A 19236-nucleotide genomic window follows, 5' to 3' on the forward strand; every position below is an offset into this window, starting at 1 on the left:
TATCGCGGAAGATAAAGCTGTACGTTCTACTCAAACGAAACACTGTGTTTAGTTTACGCCATACGTCGACTGCGTTATTAATACTACTAGGCTACTACTCTTAAGTAACTTAGCGCAATTATGTACAACTATCATACGTGTGTTTATGTTTAGAAGTAAACGGGCGGACATGTGAGGAAATGCATCCGCCTCTCAGGCACGTTTGTGGCCGACTATCGAGTTTTAGGACACAGCTGCGAGCGTTCTAGAAGCCGCAACGGCGAGATATTGAAACGCACTCGCGAAATTTCCTCACGATGTCGCGAAATTGTCGTGCAATTTCCTCGTTCAAAATCTTGAATAAAACTTCGTCTGATTTTCAATGCGGAACTAAACTCGACAATTTATTTCTTGCCACGCTATACGACTTCGTGAAAAAGGGCGCTTCCCAAATTGACGCATGCTGGTATGCTAAAGCATAACTAATGTGCTTCAGATATTGACTGTTCTTTTTTTTTTTAATTAGAAACTAACGTAAGGAATAAATTGCTGAAAAATGAAAAGATATAGCAGCCAAGTCGTACCTTAACCACGTACTAACTTCTTCAACAGCTTTGGAAGTTTAAAGAGAAAGATGTAGCGAAAGAGAGAAACTCACCTGAAACAAAAGACAAAAATAATTTCGTTAGTATTTCCACTGACACTTGAAATTTCGTCTAAAATTTCGCAATGCATAATCGTCGAGGATCAATTCTGAATATTTCGCAAACGACAAAATCTCGCGGTTTATTCCTTATTACTCTGCCCTTTCCTTATTACTCGACGGAAGAACTTTTCCGAACTAAGTTTGTTCGGCACGTGCAATGGAGCTGCAAGGCAGAAAAGTTTCAAAGAAAATGCGCGAAAGATTCCTCCGTGAGTAATAGCTTCGCAGTGGTGAATATAACGCCGCGAATGAAGATATAGTCAGCAAACAAGATTGTACAACAAAGCCATCGTTATTATGCAAGAACGACAATTAACTATTCCATATATAGAAATTAAATTTGTTGGGCTAAGTCTTATTAATGCTTTATACATATTTTTTTTCCTTGTTATAATTGTGTCATTTTCTGCTTAATTCTTAAATTTCAATAAAATATTCAATACATAAAATTAGTTACGTTAGTTAAAATTTAGATTTAGCAAAATATATAATCACATATATTTTATTATAAAACCCTACTTGCACAACTTCGTCGTTCTTACTTCGTACGATAGTTGATATGGTTTGCCTTAATGAATTTCAAAGGGTAAACGACCTCGTCGAACTCGACTCGAAAATGTGGCCGTCGCTAGATGCAATTTGCAAGGTTTGATTATGCATTTCACATATTCTCATTTCTGCTTCCCGCACTATCCGTAATCCGACCTACGCTATCACCGATGTGAATAGAAGGAAAGGGATTCATAAGACGTTCGCGCGAAGGGTCGTAGGGTCCGAAAGCCGGAGGAACCTCCCTCGGGGATCGGCCGGTCTATTTAAGAGAATCCAATTGTAAGAGATGACATTACTTAAAGTTACATTTTGCATAGATATTGTCGCGGAAATTCTCTCGGGATTACCTCGGGATTACGTATTTCCATTTCTTTCCAAAGCTTCCCTCCCGCGTTTTCGCGTAGAGCAAAAAGATCGCGGCGGCCCTGTTACATTCGACATATCGGTATCGAAATTAGCATAATTCCGTGTTTTATAAGCGACGTCGCTACGGAAGGCGCCGTTGCGAATAAGACTACCGAGAGCGAATCCAATCGACAAGTTTGGTGCGATTCAGTTTCGAACGTGTGTGGATTTAGTGGACACCGCGACTGCTCCAGTGCCACACTATATACTATATATATATATATATATATATATATATATATATATATATATATTTGCGCCAGACGGCTAGTCTCAGACAGACCGTTTGCAGTGAGAATTCTCGTGGAAACGAAACGTAAATCAAGTACATTGGCGAATGCGTGTGCACTAGGGTGTAATAAAACTCGTGTAAGGAAAGGACGTGTCAGGCGGAGGTACGATATCGCCCGACGGAAGAGGTATCTCGTATTTGGAAGGAAAAAGAGAAGAGAGCACAGCGAAACTTCTGTATTCGGTCTCAGCAAACTATCGACCTACATCTGTGCTTATTATCTTGCGGAAATAGTTTCATGTTAAGTGACAAAGGTGAGTTGTAACTTTGACAAACTAGCTGCAAGCTTGAATTAGACGCTTCTAAGTTTGAGAGAATGCATCAATCTTGCAACTCCAAGCAGCTTAATATACAGTAGGATTTCGAACTTCAAAAACATGTCCTCAGATAAAGCTCAAAACAATATTTCCTTAGTGGAAATTAATAAACGCAATCATTCTATGCAAATTCCAAATTCACTAAATTGTATACATTAAAATACATTACCAAATAAGAAGTATATGTAGATTCTGGTAAGAAAAACTTTCGTGAGTAGAACATGATAACAATATTTTTTTAACATTTAAGAAACTAAAAACTTTAATTAAATTTGTCTAAACATTCGAAATAGAACAATAAACTGTTGTAAATTAGTCACTTATTATAACTAACTAAATTTATTACAACTTTTTAATAATGGATTATTTTATAACTTAGGTTTTCCCCGGGGAGACGTTCGAATTCAAATTTATCGAGCAATAGGCCTTCACAATTTTTTTAATTACTCATAGATTAAAAAGAAATATATCGAAAACCAATCACCCTCAAACAATAATTAAAAACTGATATAAAAATGGAGTAATTGCGAGTCGTTCGCGTAACATTTTGTTCTTCCTCCCTTCCTCCCCCTTTTCGAAATGGATCGATGCGCATAGATATTTGCACCAGCTAGAATCCCTTTCTCGCCTCGTGGAAATTGGCTCGAAATATTATTTGCACATGGAAATGAAGGCGGCACGTGAAATGGCACGAGCTAAACGTATCTTCGTACGGTCTGCAAATAGGAGCCGCGCATAGAAGTCAGTCGGGCGCACCTGGCTTGTTAATTGTTATTCACTTCGGTGCCATTTGAGAGTCGCTTTCCTCCGAATCAGTTAAGCACAGTAACTCTAAGGCACCTCTTACGTCGGACCAAGCGCACGTTTAAACTACTGAGATTAGTAACGTGCGACTTCAAGTTTCACTGTATAAATTACTACAGCAACTATTTGCGTGCATGGTATGATAATAATCGCATACACAATCACAAGAATACCAGAGATAATAAAAAAACTACAAGTTTCTAGAAATGTTGCAATAACTAAACTATAACAATTTTAAAAAATAAGCAAGTCACAAATTTTCAAATTCAAAAATTTATTATTATAACGATATTATATACAATAGTATTAATAAAGTATAATAAATCTTAATGTTTCTTAAAACTCTTGAGTCACAAAAGGAATGTTTATTCATTAAAATGTTTCTTCATTATTCATAATTAGAATTGGAACTCATATGTCAAAACCAATTACGATGATTATGAAATTTCTAATTTAACTGCTTGTTACTGCTCTATCTATTGTCCGCATATACTCGAATCTAATCCCCTGTCGGACATTTGCGCAGAAACATGCGAGGAATATGCAACCATTATAAAGTTCGAGAAGCTTGAAAACAGGTTGCAGCGATAGAGACATATGCCAATGATATTAGTATAGTAGAAGCAGTAGTTGGCCCGTAGTTAGACTCGTTTCGCTTCAGCCTAGCTTCCAGAACTATGTGAAATAATATCGAAGTTAGGTTTTAGAGACAATAGCGTGTAGACCATGTTGAATAAGTAAAAAGACAGTTATACATTGTAATGGTAATGCACTCTCTAATTGTAAGTCCAAAAGTACCGATATTTAATTATTATAATTAAGCCGTACTTTAAGTGGCGAATTTCTGTTTATTGTACAAAATTTAGATTTCAATATTAAAACTTCTCAGACAAATTCTTTAAACAAATGTTTAAACAAAGAAGCAAAGAAATGCTTATAGTTATGCACATAAATATTTTTTTTACTCTACATTTATCTGCATAAAATGTCTAGTAAAATTAAAATTAAAATTAAAATTTAATTTTTTAATTCAAAATTGTTCCTAGTTTAAATAAATGTGCCCGTAACTTATTCTTAAGTCACTCTTAATTTATCCAATATTAATTATTTACCTTTAAAAATGTAAAGTATTCGTTAAAGTATGCTGTTAATAATGTAAAATATGAGAATACTCAGAAAGTAATGCCGATAATATCGGATGTTCCAATATTGGAACTCCTATCAGATGGCTAATCCAATTTTCAGTGGCTCTTTATCTTTTATGAAACAGTAATTGTGAATATAGATATCCTCGTTGTTTCATGTATAAGATTATTTATAATTCGTTTAAATGTGTCTATCAATACACATATATTGTTAGAACATAAATTAATATATATAGTCCGAATAATATATATAGTTCCAAATATAATAAAACTCTTTTACAAAAGAACAATTAAGCGACCATCGTTTTTAGTTGTTCAAGAATGTTTTCCCTCGAAACACGACATTCGCATCTTCAATTCAACTCTTCCTCCGTTTGTTATATCGCTTTTGTATCGAATTAGCGACTGAGTTCTTGCTTACGATAATGCTCTTACTTTCAATACGACGACTCGGCACAATATCAAAAGTTTTAATTAGAAACGGAGATTTTACACGGCCTTAATTTCGCTCTAAACTTTCCTGATTCGTCAAACAATCCGCTAAGTCGAATGTAATATAACTCGGCATTGTATTTTGCCAGACGGTTGAAAGCAGCCGAGATCGTTTTGCGCGAAATTTCACCGGCGCGGCGGCGGCGGGATGATGCCGTGTTCGTGATAATTCTTTCCCGACACGCCTCTCTACACGCCGACTAATTGGGAAATACTTCCGCAATCTTCCGGTAATTCGGGATTTCCAAGGATCATGGCGCTCCTTAATTAAGCCGTAACAATGACGGACGAGCAGAAGCGCCATGCAATTCGTGGGGTATTCTCGTTCTAACATAACCGCGCACGACTTCGCTTCCCTTAGCACCATATCCCACCATAGTGTTGTCTTTTCCGTTTTACAATTTTTATGGACTTATCCCTCTTTTATTCCCGTCGTACTCTTATTACTCATTCGCGTTGCACCATCCTTTATATTTCTCTTATTCTTAACATTCGTTCCGATTCCAAATTACTTTAAGCACATTCGACAATAATGTTGTTCGATCAGGACTTTCCTCTCCTCTCCCTCGCTAGAAATTTTCTTTCATCTATACTGATACTATTAAGAATACCTTATAGCTGTTATCAACTGTGTAGTAAGTTCAAGCAAGTTCAAGGGAAAGATTCAGCTTTCAGATGCCAGCGCGGATTCACCCGTCCTTTATGTGCTTTTCTAAATGCATACCTTCGTACTTTGGTACTATTTCGATGTCATGGCTAGGCACCCGCGACAGCTGACAGCAAATTTCCGAGTGTGGCGTTTCCGACACAAGCTTGCGAATTTGTCGAGGTGAAACCACTTCGTCATGTTCCCGTCTCGCACGAAAGCTCGCATGAAGATCGAACGATCTGCCCGATGAAGTTCGCGTAAAGGCGACGAAGCGCGGGATTGGCAACGGAAGTGTGTCAAGCGCATCCCGAGATTCAGGTCACATTCCGACGACACTTCGATACACAGGAGCGTCAGCTCTCGACGTGTCGTGATCTTCAAAAATTTTCCATTTCACTCGCTGGTCCCTATTGTCGAGAAGTTTAGTCGACGTCGACATTTCGAGCCCCACGCGATTGGCATCCACGGTTGTACGCTCACTCGTTCTATCTCGCGTGCTACATTTTCTGAAAAATCTGACAGGGAGAACGAACATTTCTCTCGATACCGTTCAATGCTCGCAGATATACCTGCGCACATGTATATCGCCGATTTTTCGAATCAACGATCAAACTTCGTGAGTTTCATGAAACTGCAAATTGAATGATAAAGAAATAAATTAAAATTTAAACTTCAGTTGCTAAATGACAAAGCAAAATCACACATTCCTTTGACGTCAAACGTGCGTTTATACTGATTCATCTTCCAAAAATTGAATAGAAATTATCTGAAAATGTTTAATCAAATAGCGATATGTTTAAAAAAATTCTTTAAATAATGCTCAGCACTTGCAAAGAATTAAAAAAATCAATACGCGAAATGTATTGCATATAATTTATATAAATAAAAGAGAAAGTAGGAAAAATTATGATATTTCTCGTACTTGGTGTGCTTGTCATATAATACAGGCAGAGAAGTTTTTAATTCTCAATCCATGCAACGCAGAGCTCGATGTTATTTGGTGGCAGAATAACCCTTCAATTAATGCAACATGACCGGAAATTCAAGCGCCGATTAATTCTCGCTCATTAAACAACACGGACACGCGAATGTCTGAAATTAAACGCGGAGTCAACATTGCGTTCGCCTGATTGTATCGCAAAATACGAGCGATGGGGGAGACGACGTTGGAAGGGGTGGAACTTTCGGTAATTCACGAAGGTGCGTCGCACGCACGGCTTGGATACGAGAATTGCCATTTACGAGTCGAAGTTTACCTTCGTTTTACCGCGCGATCATTAAAAATGCCGTGACGCTAAACGGCAGGGGAGGGCGCGTGAACGAGAAAACTCACGTAGAACGAAGAAAAGACTTTCACCTCCTCCTCAAGAAGTTTGCCGAGACGCCTGAGTAAACGCGAAGTAATTCAATTTGCCGGAGCTCGCCGACTTTCCGTTCGTGTGACATGAGAAAAGTACGAACAAACATGCGTGGCAGGCTGTAAAGTAAGTAAAAGAACAATTCCGGCTCGCAATTTCGTCACGTAACAAGATTCTCGGTACAATATATAATGTGATGTATCTTACGCAACATTTCAGCAAATATGACGATAAATTCAATGCTCATTAAATAATAAAGTTACTAAAGACAAAAATGTGAAAATTTAAATCTTCAGGTAACAACGCAATTATTTTTCAAAAATCAAATCAACAGTCATTATTTTATACAGATTCTCTAATAATAAATGAATATCGAATATAGTCCATTTTTTACTAAACCATTAATTTTATCGTCAGAAATTATGGAAAACTAATATTTAAATGTAAATTACAATAAAACTTAAAATCTTCGTGTAACAATACATTTTCCAAAAATCAAAAATTAATAACTGTATAAAGATTTGCAGATAATAAATAAATATTAAATAATTACAATTTTTTTAATAACAAGTCCATAAGAGCCATTAATTTCTTCGTTAATTAAAAAAAAATCAATTGCTTGTCAATTATGGACAATTGGTGGTTAAATCTATAGATAGATATTTATTATACTGCGTCCCCTCGGGATTTGCAGTCTCTTCAAAATATACATATTTTCTATACATAGGATATCTCTTTAGCCCTGCACGCCCTGGCCATCTGCAGCCTCACAATTAACACCTCCCTCCCTCCCTTTCTCGACTCTCTATCACCCTCTTCTTATACCCCGTCCCACTACATATAATCACATCTACGGTTAAATCTATAAATTGCAATATAATTTCGAGTAAACGATTCAAATTATGGAAATTGAATCAGTATGTTACATCAACAGCACAAAGCACGGATCGCGTGTGTAACGGCGAGACTGGAAAATCAGAAAAGGAATAATGCGTTCTCTTTACAGCGTACGGGGGATCGATGCACCATCATGGACAGAGACGCCGTCATGTCAAATCGGCGATGAATCGGAACGACGACGGAAGCCGTCGTCGTGTCTGATTCACGGGCGATCGATCATGCCCTCGTATGATTATTCATGGGCATTCAAGTGCAAATCCCAACGAGGCCGTCGGCAGATAGGCGCACAAACACCGCACCGACGTCTGATTAATTGATGGTAGAGCTTCCGTCTTCCCTTCTTGTTCGGCAATTCCAGAAAACCGAAATGTGTCGCGAGAACTATTGGCTCCGATGAGCTAGTCATCGAGAGTGCGAAAGTAGTGTGTAAGTTCTCGACGTTTTCAGATACACTTCTATTCGCAAAACACGCTCTCTCGTATCCTCATTAAAAAAACGTATATCTCATCGGTTTTATCTCGTCGATAAACAATGGAACTTGCGAAACAAGGCCGAAATTGACCCCTCAGTTTATTCATGATTGAGAGAAGGGTATTTTTTTTAATATAAAAATATTTTAATTTTTTATCGATCTGAATTTCATTAATTTCAAGTGCACTTCAATTTAATTGACATAATAAAAAATTTAGCCAATTTTATTTTTAAAGCAATATAAGAGTTATATTATTAACTTTATTTACTTGACTACCATTTAATCACATTAATTCTTTTCCTGTTGCTTGACCCATATAATAATAATTTTTTAATATATCTATTATATTTTTGATAGCTCTATATATTATTGTCATATATAATAAATCCAATGGTTATTGTCTAGAGTTAATCGCGTAAAATGTGTCACCACAACCCCTATCGGATTTCCCTAGTCCCTTATCGGATTCAATGGTCGACCGAGTCTACGCCAGTTTTTACGCCTGCCTCTCGTCGAACACTTCCAAAGAGGTGACGTAGACACAATGGCTTGCTGCGTGTTAGATTTCCAGGGGCGAAAAGCGAAACGTGCGGAACGTCGCAAAGAGAAGAGTCCTGGTGACGCAAAACCCGCTTCTTACCCCAGTTAAGCTTGGCCGCCGGCCAACCAGGACTATCGCGACGTAGCCCAAGACACCATTCGTCGTAACAACCGGGGGCTCGTTATACGTGTTGTACTAATTATCTCGGTCTTTAGCATTATCAAAAACAACAAGAGCTTACCGAGCGAGCATCTAATTACATATATACAGCGAAAAAGTTTACGCCCGGCCTGTCGTAAGCTTGTTTTCCTGAAATTGAAAGCAAAGAAATCTGTTTGCGTAATTATAAGTTATACGTCAAAGCCCGTATTTTTGTCCCGTGACGTTAATGGTGCCAGACACATTCCTCGGCATCTCGTTAAAATGAGATATGTCACATGTGCCATCTGAATAAAATAAAGACTGGATACATAGTAAAAAGACCTGCTAGGCATCGTAAATGTAAACATATATATTGTGCATGAAGTGATGTTTAAGCAAAATAAATGAAAAATGAATGAATTATAGGGGTTTAATATAATATAGAAAACGAATATAATTGATAAATTAAAAATTCTATATAAATATATAATTCAATAGATACTTAATTTTAATATAAAGAAGAACGAGAATATCAATTTTGCACAGGATACAAATCACTCTGATAGGTTTTTTCCGCAGCATCTCTTCGAGCCTTCGGCTTTTCCTCGTTTTATCCGTTCGATTCTCGCCAGTCCCACAATGGACTCGCCTCCCATCGTTCTTCCTCGGCTTTCCTCCCACAGTCACCCCCGTAATGCAAAGCTAAAATCAATCGCTTGCATAAAACATACCCGCCTTCGGTTCACCGACCACCATCGTTACACCGTAGATAACCCTTGCGGTGACGTCACGGCATGAATAATCATTCGCGCAGTTATCCCGCAGACTGAGAGTATTACTTGAGTGCCAATGATAAGCAAGCATCGTCTGAGTGTCAAACGAATATTATCGAGACAGTCACGAGGATGACCGGAGGATAAAATGGCGAATGTCTACGTACCTAATTGATCTACAAAATTACTTTTATAGATATTTATTTATTCACAATGTAAATTTAATATCAATTTATTAATTTACTATTGATTTCAGGAGGAAAATTCTATTATTTTCAAGATCATTCGGAACGTCAGCGATAAATAAAAGGATCGCCTTTTTCAAGACAGCTTTCCTATATCTCCCTGCGGAAGAGACGCAACGTCTGCACGAGATGCATTACGGCGGCTGTAATCGCGAGCATCGCGCAGGCAGTCAGTCGCGCATTAACTCAGGAAATTAAACGGGTTACCGGAGAACGACAGCGAAAGGTGACTTGCTTTGCTTCGTTCGCAGTGCTATGTTCGCGGCTCACTTATGGTCGCTCGTGCACGGCTAATTCGACGAAGACGACGGCGACGACGAAGCGTGGAAGACCGACGACGTCGCAGCACTCAGCGTACATGGTACTTTCGCGCAGACTACACTTACGGTACGCGGTATATCGATGAAAGCTCGCTAAATCGCGTTCACCACGGACCCCGACAAGTCGCACGTGAATAAATTATAACGAGACAAAAACAGCAGATATAAAAATAACTTGGTAATTGGCGCAAAAAAAGAAACGATAATTGGATTTATAGAAACTTGAATAAACAATAATACTCGCAAACGCTAAAATTTTTGTGCAAATACAGCTATTATAAGACTAATGCCAAGCTATAATATTGACGGATAAATATACCGATTAAGAAATAAGCGGAGAATGTTTTTCGGAATGCATTTTACACTCAATTAAACAAAAAATAAATTTTAATTTCATCTATTAATAATTCTTAATTCTCGAAAAGCGTTGTCATACCTCGATTATCATATAAACATTTTGTCTCGTTTTAAATTCATAGAGATAATTACAAAAACGTGTAGGCTTGGCTCTTGATCGTATTCAATGTAACAAACAAGTTTCGCATGAAAACTGATAGATGGAATTCTCGTCAATGGAAAATCAAGTAACAGAAATCAAATGCTGCTATTGCATTATCTCATCGCCGATGACTCATAATACGATTCATAACTTCATTTCTGCGTAAAAACAGACGCGTTCGATCGAGCGTAGCGAAACGAACGGAGAGGAAAAATACGACACGCGATGAAAAATAAAACTTCACGGCTCTGACATAACCGATGGATATTCGGCGCCGGCATAATAAAGGTTGATGTATTACGCGCGGAAATCCTAACCCGATGCCGGGTCCAGGCAAGGACGATTTTTGGTCGTTCGGACTCGACGTTAAATCCCGGCACATATCGATACCAGCAGACAGAGCCGCTACCGTTCGTTTCCGACTCGCTTATCGAGTCGCGTATCGAGTCGCGTATCGATCGTTTACTCGTCCATTAGATATGGAAGTACTCTACGAGCTTTCACGCGTGAAGGAACACAACTATGCAATGATGTCAGATATAAAACGTTGCAAAAATAAACACGAATAAAAGACGAGCAATTAAAACTCTTGAAAAAAAGATTTCATCTTTTAAGATCGTAAAACAATGTCTCAAAGCAAAATAGTCATATAGAAGTTTCAAAGGTTTGCGGTTGGACACATGACACATTAACATTCCAGACATCGCCGCCGCTACACATTGACGTCACGCGTGGAACACTCATGATTTACGAAACCCTCGCCACCTACATACGAGGTGGTTACCCAATTCGGGTAAAGGCTTTGCGCATACGCGGCCCCAGGCAGTTACCTGGGTTGAAGCGCAAAGGGTGGATCCATCAAGGTGGTTGCATACGTCAGGAATTGGACGATACCAAGGCTCTTTCTCGTGGCGTAGCGTCTACACACCGATCTCTTCCTTAGATCTCTCTTGCAGAGCTACGCGGTCTAATCACGTCTTTCCTCCCTCACAAAGCGCTCGTGTTCTCTCGGATCGCAAGGAGATCAAATCTCGACTGAGACAGTCGTCCGTATCAACGCGGAATAATCCCCCGACAGACGTCACGAGCAGAATCGCGCGACAAACGAAATTTTGATGCTTATACCAATTATATCAACCATCATCCGCCAGTCGTACGACTTTAGGACAATGCCTCCCGGAATAAACTCTCTCAACTCTTCCTCGTTTGACCCGGCCAATTATCCATTACTGCGACTACATGAACAATCGTAGAAAGACTTAACCGCGATCTCCACTACTTCCATAACGCGCTGAAATCACTGTACAGAGTCGAGAGGGGTGCCATCTATGCTTATTAGTTGGCTGGTACGGCATGATTGTCAATTGTGAAACGGTGCTGCGTATAATTCGCGATATAACCCGCTTCGTCAAGTTAAAGTGTACGACCTAGATGCGAGCGCGAAATCAGGTCGTGGCACGGCGCTCGCGGCTGCGCGCGAAAGGAATTTCACGCACGGCGAAAAATTTGGATGACAGCCGGTACGACGGGTGGAAGGAAGCATGAATTTCACTTTGAGAGGCATGTACGACAACAACTTATTTTAATATGAATAGAAAAAGTCGTCCGTTACCAATAATCGAACGTAGGGCTTAGGCATGACGCGATTCTCTGCCACCGAGGAAACAAAGACGCACTTCAAAAAGCGAGAGCCTTTGTTTCCTAGGCAGAAGCACTCTACCAACGTGTGGCGTTTAGAACAGAGAGTGCATCTCGCTGGCTCGTCGCCAATTGCACATAAAACCGGAACGCGCTAGATAAACCCCGCAAGCCCAAAGAGAAGATCCAAGGGGTGGACCGCGAACGAATCGCGCGTTCGGCTTTTCGTCGCGCTTTTCCAACTGGAATGTATTCAGAATCGACGCGGGGAAGAAAGGAAGCCGATAACCAACCGACACTGTTAGCGAATTAACGAACGATAAGGAATTCCAGGAGCGGTCAAAGCTCTCGCTCGAATGCCCGAGCCGAGCTGAGCTGGATGACAAAGCGCCGGACAAGATGGACAGAGGCGGAGAAAGGAATGCTTTGAGAGTTCACTCCGCGCAAAGGGTGGAGCGAAATGTCGGGGGAGGAGAACGACGACGAGGGAAAAAGATATAGAACGGCGAGAGGAAATTCCGGTGGAATCTGGCGAAAGGTGACAAAATTCTGCTACAATCTACACAGCAGCGCATAAAGAGGAGATAAGTTCTATCGCGAGTGCCAGACATGCTCCAAAATCGCGGACTGCTGAGTGTATATTGGCTGGCTTTATCCCTGACGCCGCAAAACCTCTCCTTGCTGAGAGGAGGAAAGGGACATCGGCTAGAGTGTAACGTTTGCTTGCGATAATAATATTCATAGAATTTGACTAACAATTTCGATATATCGTAAGGAAAAAATTTGCGCATTTATTTCTCAAGATAATATCGCTTTGTTCTGTATTTTCCTTCAAGATATTGTAACAAAAACTAATAAAATTCTTATTAAATAATAAAAAATAATTTCATTAATAACGAAAGAATTTTATTAGTTTGTGTGCATGTGTTTGAGTATTACAAGGATTAATATTTAGTATCGCAAAACTCAAGACAGGTATTTTAAATACCAGCGTGTACCAAATTTTTCATTACATTAAAAGCTATTTTTCTCTGTAGGAAGAGAGCATCGAATGCATATGTTATATCACCAACGGAAAATTCGTAATACCTTCCGGGAGCGCTTCGCACGTCGAATCCCAACGTACCAAGGATACCCTGACTTATGGTCGCGTTTCTCCGAGAGCCGACAGCAGCATCCTTATGCAACGACGTGCATCTTTTTGCATTTACGTTTGTTCCAAGGCGTACCGAGAAAGCCGGGCCCATTATTCATAATGCTACCACGGTGTTTGCGCCATTAACAGCACGGTCTCCATCTTGAACCATTGCCAAACGCAAACCACCATCGTCCTCTTCTCTCCCCACAGTTATAAGGCGTTTGGGAGACTTATTAAAACGATGTTGAACGAACTCTTAAAACACGGCCAAATGCGCGCCTGTGTTTCTTCCGCGAGAGGAAGCAGGGAATCGATAAAGCCGCGAAAGAAATCGAGCGGAAAATACCCTTTCCCGCCTTTCTGTGTTCTCGCAATCTATATGCCCAAGTGATTTTCCGAAACTGTGCAACGTTCCTCTTTTTCTACCACCTTCGATACGATAATACGAATGTACGCTACTGGCATATATTTTGCAATCCGATATCTTGGAATTGCGAGGAAAGTATTGCTGCAAAAATTTGACAATTTGGTTTAAAGAAATCTGCTAGAACAAAATAATACATCTGATAAAGATGCAAGTATAAATCCAAAGCATATTAACCGTGCAAACAACAAAACCAAATGAAAAAAGATGCAACAACAGAATATAATAAATAATTTATCTTAATAAGAAAAACTAAATTTTTACATGGAAGATTAGTGGTTGTTAACATTCGTAATAAATGTATAACATTAGCAAAAAATTATTGACAAATCTGATAAATCATTTTAACTTAATGTGATAGTTATAGGTGATAATCTCTGACAGAAAACGGATCGCGGACATTTCCAGAGACACGATAAACTCCGATAAATAATGATCGACGTCTACCGTGCGCGAGATTATTAGGCATCCGACATAGATATAGGCAGAAATCTAAGCTGAAGTGCCTGACTAGCCTGATGATCCTGGTAGGGGAGTGCCCGTGAATTATGTCCTGTGGCTAATGCCAGTCATCTCACGACAGTAAATCGATCCCGAATTATGCAACCCAGTGGGAAGGCTGCTTCGAGATTTACTACTCTGTGATTGAACGAAATAGAATTGTTTAAGGACGTAGCGTGACTGCTAAACATTTAAGGTAACTTCTCCCTTTTTCAGTAAGGCGTAATGTTCTCGGTCAGACGAGACATGTTAAAAAGGTATTTTATTTCAATCGCTACGTTTCTACATGCAGTTTATGCTTTTGCCGCTTCAAATGACATTAGGTAAAAAATAATTGCCTGTCTTGTCGCACGAAAAAATTTTGGTCAAATGTATAACCGTGTTTCCAAACAAAATAAATATTGAATGGAATTTTGTAAGCTCACTTTTTACAAGTTTATTTATTGCAAATCAGCGAGAATTGAAAACTTAAAAACACATCAAACAAAACAAAAATAGAACTATAGCAGCATCGAATATAAATTGAATATAAATCTCGTTGATACATAAATCACGAAATTTTTTAAATTAAATCGATAAACCTATTTAAAAAAGTGATACAAAATATGCTGATACGTCCAATTTTAACGATAAATATACAGTCCATTTAAAATACACATACACAATCGCGTCTCTAGAATTATTATAATGTATTCTGCGGGACACACAATCTGTCGTGCGAAGGGCTTTACAATATTTGGTTCGTTATAACGGTATTGATTCAAATGACCGAGATTAGGGCCAATTTCGAGTTGTCTAAAGTTTGGCATACTTGGACGGCGGCCGAGCGGCGAGACAATCAGACTGGTTCTAACGCGATCAACATTTGCGTGGAACGCAGAGTTGGTCACTTCGACCAGATCCCACCTAATCAGCGCAGTCGATGTCTGCAATTTAGCCCGTTGATCCTTCTGCTTCGGTTTGGAAGCAGGGAACCACTCACTATTCGCCACTCGACGGAGGACCTGGTTATGTGCCGCGCATACATATTCATGCCGCCTCTGAGGCGCACTAGGGACGGTTGTTTGAGATTAATACGACGGTCTAAAGTCGTAAGCTACGGTAAGCCGTGGAAGGATTTGTTGATCCTTGATGGTCGTGTTCGACAACATTTGATCCCATGTCCAACGGCCGACTTTAATTGGCCACCATTATTTGGCCATTCATTAAATCATTACAAACCATCCTTTCTCGTGTCGACATGAATAAAAAAATCACTCGAAACCTTATCCTTATATTTTTCTTGTATCCTTCTTGTATTTTACAACTTCAAAACATTACAATATTGCAACTAACGATTTTGAAAACTTTTTTTATTATTATATGTTACTTATTACTAGTTATAAAATAAGCATTTTAAAGTTATATAGAAGAATATATATCACACAAATTTAATAGATTAAAATTAAATTCATTAACAAATCTCGTCCCATTTGTGATAGTAATAATTAAATTTTAGTTTAAGAACGGAAATAATAGGAAATAGTTTCAGGATGCGGTACATTCAAGGTAAGAAAACAATAATGTTCATTTTAATGTACAGATGTTGACATTTCCGCTTTCTAAATAAAGATTCATAAATCTTGAAAACACTTGAAATCTTGTTCAACATTTTTGTCCCATTCCTTCTAAAACATTCATCCTTTTATCTATCGTTATAGTATTTAAACATGTTTTTTTCTACAACAGTTTTTCAAACTTTCAAATATATCGAACAACTCGGTGATCGGAAATAGTTAATAATACTAAAATAAAACAGAGATCTTTTTTTACATTTGTTACATGTCATTAAAATCAAGTAACTCGATCGTGCGGTCGCACTTCAGTCAGAGAGCCATTTAGTTTCCATAGACTTCCCGAACTCGTTTCCGATAAAGTCGATAATAGAATTAGCGATGTTTGAGTCTATTATATTACTCCTGTTACTTACGATTTTCCATTAATATGGCAATTAGCCAGCTTGCGCAGAATTCCGTTCTAGTAATCTCATTACGAAAAAAGACACAATTCAATTTCTAACTTAATTAATCTAATAATAAATATGTCTACTTCAAGAATAGTTATTTTTACAAATTAACTATCTTTTAATTTATCTTCTGTGTGTTATAAAGAACTAATTCCAAAGCTATGCAATTCTATTTAACGCATAATTTCCTTTGTAAAAAATAGAATCCGGAAAAAACTTGTGAATTAAAAGGTAAAATTAGATTGAATTAAGAGCAAGTCGATCAGGCTTGCAATTCAGCCTGATTTATTTGTTATTTCGACATGATGTTTGTGCCAACTATCAGCACTACTGTTTCTTACGACTTCCTGATCCGAATTAAATAGCGCACCAAAAATCTAGTTGCCAAAAATTCTTTCTCTCCGTTCTCGATAAAAAAAAGCCCCTGCTTCAATATTAAACAAACACAGAGATTTCTAACCAAAGATATTAAATAAATAGAGAATCTTTCCGGAAATTTAGTCGAATATTAATACAGAATAGACCTTTATCCCGTAGAAATTAATCAATTCGCTGATTTCGCGTCTATACTCGATCCCCGTTCAATATCCATTTTCTTATATTCTATTTTTAGTCGTATATTCTATTTTTATGTCCTATTTCCATATTTGCAATTATTGCAAGAGTGGAGCAAGAGAAAAAGATAAATATAAAAAAATAAAGCATAAAGATAAAAAAACAATTTATGTATCAAACAGACTTTGCAAAAGAAACATCAGAGAAAACATGATCGCCGTTCTAACGAAACCTCGCACCATGCAGAGTATCGCGGCTTCACTTCCGTCGATCAAATCAAGACAGTCTAATAGATTTAATCTACGGTTCTCTACTCAAAGGTAAATCCTACCCTTGCGTAGCAAGAGCTTATCAAATAATCGAAATATTTAATTCTTAGGAAAAAAAAACCTTTCTTACAAAATCTGATAAAATTATCCTTAAATATAAAGGATTTTTATTTTCGTTAATTTAATTTTTCGTAGTTTCAATAATTTAATAAAAAAATGTCGGAACAACGATAAGTTTTGAATCATGAGAAATTGTCAAATAATATTTTGCAAATTAGCTATATAAATAAAAAAAATTGTTATTTAAAATGGAAAATATATATTCGATACTCATCTCAATATTTCTCCTTTACGAATTCTTATTTTACGATGCACGGAAAAGATACGTTTTAAACATCTCCAACCTTCGAAACTATAAATTAAGCTACAGGTCTCGTATAGACTACTAACATTGCTCTTTTACGAACGTCGTATTGGCGACCGTTGCACGTCGGCGAGCTTAAAGTGGTGAAGTAAATAGAGGCCGCAACTGACTCTATTCTACTGACCCGTCGTTAAATACTTTCTCAAACTTATTACGTTAGATACAGGAAAGTTCATAAAATGTGTAGTTTAAAGTCTACCGACGTAGCAAGATAATTTATAAAATTTTCTGTAAAAGCTGGAAACCTTTACAATTTACCAAAATATTAATTAATAATTTCCTGAATATAAACTCTAAAATCTCTCGTCGAATGCTCAATCATGGAAATAAAACAATAGAAAATAAAGGAAATTAATACAGTTTTTTAACACATATTCACACACACGCACACAAAATACTAAATTATTATTCTTCTTTTTCAAGTAAGTAATAGACATACGCGATTCCCAAGAAGCACGTAACGGAAGAAGCCCACTATTCTCCGTTTACGATTTGTAATCCGCGTTATATCTTGTCGTAAAAACGCGCAGTAAAACGTTACCCCAACGAGAAAGAAATTCGCATTGCCTGCTATGAATACAAATCTGCGTGCTCAATTGGAGTTGGTTTACTAAATGTTTCAATCTCAGACGAATAAATTTGCTTGGTATCCTAAATAGTGTAGTACTTGCAAGAAGATATGTGATCTTAGATGCTTACAATCTTCTAAAAGCATAGAATTGCATATCAAAGTTGGATAATCTCTCATTGTCAATTCCAGAAATTAAGTCAACAATTAAAAACTACAAAATAATAATAGCAAGTATTTCCAAAAATTTTTTAAATTCAAAAATACAATTTCGAACAATAATAAGTTCCACAAGTCAAAGTAATAAAGAATAAAATAAAATAAAATTTATATTATCAACAATATTAGTACATTGTTTCTAACCGACCGTAATATGTTAAACATATCAATGAGTTGTAAATCATTTTGTTATTGCGAAGAATAATACCATATGCCTCGGTCGAATTGACGTGTGTGAAGTTAGCATTTCAAAGTTTAGCATCTCATAAAAATACTGCAGAATTATTTGCATCCAGCATAGTTCTACAGTTCTCGATAGGTTTCAACAATAGTTCCGTTAAATTTATTTTAATTAAATTTTTATAAATGAGATGCTAACTTCCAAAATCACATAATAGCATCTCACTGTATTTCGAATATACGACCACAGAACAGAGAAGACTAAATCTATAGAGTTCTATCGTTTAAAGACGTCAATAGTTCTGATGATTAAATTAATTTAAAAAAATTTTTTGTTACAAAACATACGTATATATGCGTATACGTCTGCGCACGTGGATTTGGTGTAACTGGCATCTCAGATAGACAAAATTAATTAATTTAAAAAATTTAGAAAGTATTTTTCAACAACTATCTTGATGGAAAACTTGTATTTATAGGTCTAGACATGAGATGCTGGTCGAATATCGACAGTTGTTTAAAAAATGTTTTAATTAATTATATCACCGGAACTCTTTAGAAAATTATTGTACGCGTCCATATCTATATTTAAAATAAAGCTAAGAAAATTAAATTTAGTAAAAAGAATTATATCCATCATTAATTAAGATCCGACGCAGACCGTTAGGTGAATTACAACTCATTGATATGTTATATTATCAAGTTTAAAAAACAGCATAAAATCT

At 37.4% G+C, this 19236-nt stretch overlaps 1 protein-coding gene and 2 long non-coding RNA genes across 5 annotated transcripts in view; 1 reads left to right on the forward strand and 2 right to left on the reverse strand.

The window, feature by feature from the left end:
- The window catches only part of LOC105837793 (disintegrin and metalloproteinase domain-containing protein 10), a 101368-nt gene that overhangs the window by 48647 nt on the left and 33485 nt on the right, over positions 1–19236 (reverse strand). The gene's annotated exons all lie outside the window — the stretch shown is intronic.
- On the reverse strand, positions 5100–11551 carry LOC118646550. Its single transcript, XR_004964088.1, has 2 exons — positions 11421–11551; positions 5100–9455 (listed from the first exon to the last, which is right to left on the reverse strand). It is a non-coding gene; the product is annotated as an uncharacterized LOC118646550 (long non-coding RNA).
- On the forward strand, positions 12820–18340 carry LOC118646551. Its single transcript, XR_004964089.1, has 2 exons — positions 12820–12940; positions 13266–18340. It is a non-coding gene; the product is annotated as an uncharacterized LOC118646551 (long non-coding RNA).

Source organism: Monomorium pharaonis, chromosome 7 (assembly GCF_013373865.1).
Source record: "Monomorium pharaonis isolate MP-MQ-018 chromosome 7, ASM1337386v2, whole genome shotgun sequence".
Taxonomy (NCBI): domain Eukaryota; kingdom Metazoa; phylum Arthropoda; class Insecta; order Hymenoptera; family Formicidae; genus Monomorium; species Monomorium pharaonis.